The 3,382-nt window shown below is 38.8% G+C and overlaps 1 long non-coding RNA gene across 1 annotated transcript; it reads right to left on the bottom strand.

The window, feature by feature from the left end:
* Positions 1 to 278: 278 nt before the first annotated feature.
* On the bottom strand, positions 279 to 1,514 carry LOC132456325 (uncharacterized). The gene is made up of 3 exons (XR_009525430.1): positions 1,480 to 1,514; positions 633 to 712; positions 279 to 529 (listed from the first exon to the last, which is right to left on the bottom strand). It is a non-coding gene; the product is annotated as an uncharacterized LOC132456325 (long non-coding RNA).
* Positions 1,515 to 3,382: the final 1,868 nt, after the last annotated feature.

Genomic DNA, 3,382 nt, shown 5'->3' with positions numbered 1-3,382 from the left:
GCATTCCTTCATCCTCATCACTTGTCTGATTTGATGTTTCAGATGCATAAAGGGTGAGATTACACACAAAACAATAGTTATAATTTATTTGTATTGTGCACTTCAAATACATTACTAAGTGCATGACAATTTCTCATGTATGCTTTTGTGCAGCGAAAGGGAAAACACCATTAATTATTTTCTCTTGGAACTCACCAAGTCCTTTTCTTCCTCATTCTCAATGTCACTCTATGAAATATGGAAAAAAAAAATACAACATTGAAACATCTATTTTGTACAACAACAGAAAAATTCAATAAAGAACAATACTTAACCTCAGGGCGAATGTATAGAGCCGAACGACCCAACACTCCACTGGACCGTAATTGTTCAGGGGTTTTCTCCTCAAGGGAGATCAGGACCCTATGGCGGTTAACTTTGCAGAACTGAAAGTTTCTCCTCTCCATTTGGGGGTAAATTGACGTTAAGTATGCGACAAAGCCAGCAGCAGTCAGGCCCTTTGGAACCTGCCATGTTTTAACAGGTTCAGCTGAAAAACACATGAAAAACAACAACAAAGTCAAATGGATTCTGGTTTAATAATACAATGAGCCTTCATCTAATAGAACATGAAAGACTAATTTGTTTATTACCTTGCCGGCAGTTGAAAAGCAACTGATGATTCTGCAACAGGCAAATCCTCATGGACCATGTGCTCTGCTGCTGAATAGTCCTTAATGACACAAAAAATAGAACAAGCACACAACATAGTACAGTTCAAATCTTGTGTTTAAAAATAACACATTTCATGTAATATTAATCATAATCAGTCCTTTGATTCTTCACTGTATTATAATAATTAGGGCTGTCAAATTAACGTGTTAATTTCGATTAATAATGATTTGACCTGTTGTTGGACTTTCTGACCTGTGAAACCTACACATGTTCTAGTGTGGTACTGAGATGGTTGGCGGATAGACACAAGGGGAAAGAGAAATATTGTTGTTGTTTTTTGTGGAGGTGAGGTGTAAGAGTAGCCTTGATAACCTTGTTAGTTAAACCTTGTTAGCTATTTCATTTGCATTACCTCAGGAACCTCTGCACATTGGCACATTTACATTTATACTCATATTTTTTTTTTAATAGACAAGTCACTTAAAAACGGAGAGTTACATGTAGTATAGTATGTTATCTTTATTCTAATATTTTAATTATATTTTATTTCAAATTGGTACATTTATTGTATGCATACTCTTGTAGCACTCTCTTTTCCCACTGTACTGCTGGTCACTGCGAATTTCTCCTAAGGGGGATTAATAAAGGACTATCTTATCAAAAAAATGAATGTTTGCTGACAATTCCAAAGAATTGGTTCACTGGGCACCGGTTCTGAATAGGAACCGGCGCTCGATTCTCATTCCCTATTGACCTCTCTTATGTTTTCTGTGACGTTGTAATCTATCTAGAGAAAAATAATATGTAGATCACATTTTTACTCACGTCCTGCTGGAGTCGGTCCCCATTGTTCCAATGCTACAGAACATAACAAAGATGTAGATTAACATAAATATGACAGGTTATGTATGAAAAGTTGTGTTAAAAGAGATGTACTGTATAAATATACATGGCTGTGTAAATGTTATCAAGCAAAACATTTTATTTTTGTATTCTTCTTAAGGGTGGAGTCAGCTATTGTGGAGAACGTTTCTTGTGAAGATCACTTTGTCAAAATCTGTGAATATCTCCTCATGAGCCGCTACCTGTCCTTACTGTGTGTGTGCGAAACAAAACAACATTGTTATTACAACACCTTGGCTCTGTAAACTTGCATGTTAACAGGCATGTTGCCAGCTATGGTGGGCCCCTTTGTTTACATACCCTTTGTCTACATACAAGTTTACAGAGCCTTGGCTGTGTATTAGGGCTTTGACTTTTGGCCAAAAATCATATTCGAAGTTCGTTTGTTTATTAATATTAGTATTAGAATATATTCGAATATTTATTAATAATATTTTGACCATTAAATGCCTTCAGTAATACCTGGGCTGAATCCGAATACTTAGTACATACTATTTATGTTCAGTGTCTACTACTTGACCGTACTACACTTGACAGTGTAGTACGGTCTACAGCTATGCGTAGAACGCCTAGAACGGTCTACAGCTATGCGTAGAACGCCTCTGAACTCTTCCGAACACCGCCGTAACTCCACCGGATGTTTGGAGATGACGTGTCTCCCCTCAGATGCCGGCAAAATTACCTTGATAAGTTACCTGTTTTCCGTCTTGTCATCGTTGCTATTAAATTAAAATTTTCTCTTTTTACTTAATTACTTACTTTACTTTTTTACTCTTTTTAATGTCTCTTTTTTTCGCCGCTTTCTATGACGTCTTTCTAAGCCGCTGTTGGTAGTGTCGGGTCAGCCATCTCTTCTTCGTTCGTTACCAGACTCGTAGTCTGGTAACGTAGTGACCTACCGTTGTATAGAGTGGCGAAGTCACGCCCCTTCCGGTAGGGCTCATGGGACCTATGAGATCGAAAAATATGAATGTCAATGGAGAGAAAATAATTATTTTCTGGTCCCGGTCTTTATATGCCCTGGATTACACATATGTTGGTTGTGGATTTAAAGGATAATTTTTCATGCAAAGACTGTAGAGAAAACACAACGAGAAAGACTACACGGCTCGTATGTGACGTCACGCTCCCTGCGACTGGCGTGGAGAAGACCGACAATCTTCCCATCGGCATAACTGAAACTCTGCACGTGCCCTGACTTATAATGGTTTTCACCTCTTTCGATGCTTTTATCCTCCCCTTGGAAAAAGCGGTGAAGTGGGGCAGAGAGATCGCCATCTCTGTGCCGAGTTCCAAGGGCGGGTGTGGTGACGTATATCATATGCGTCGAGAGCAGCGAAGAGCTGTAGTTCACAAAGCGGCCTCACATAAAACCTAAAATTATCAAACTTCTTCACGAACATTTTTAGTTTTCTTTGCATGAAAAATTATCATTTAAATCCACAAACAATATATGTGTAATCCAGGGCATATAAAGACTGGGACCAGAAAATAATAATTTTCTCTCCATTGACACCCATTCATATTTTTCGATCTCATAGGTCCCATAAGCCCTACCGGAAGGGGCGTGACTTCGCCACTCTATACTGTGGCGGTAGTACGCATAGACGCATTCGGAAACGTTTTCCGTACTACACAATGCACACTGAGCATTCGGACGCGCTATATTTGTGGCGTACTACAAAATGCATACTATAAGTATGAGTATTCGGATTCAGCCCTGGATTGGGTTTTGCGAGGTTTGTTTACAGGCGTTGCTATGGTTACCGGTCTTGCGTGTTCCAACGGTTTATTATGTTTCTAATAAATCGCTGTCTAATCAATA

This window comes from Gadus macrocephalus, chromosome 4 (assembly GCF_031168955.1).
Source record: "Gadus macrocephalus chromosome 4, ASM3116895v1".
Classification (NCBI taxonomy): domain Eukaryota; kingdom Metazoa; phylum Chordata; class Actinopteri; order Gadiformes; family Gadidae; genus Gadus; species Gadus macrocephalus.
This window is presented reverse-complemented; position numbering and strand designations above follow the sequence as displayed.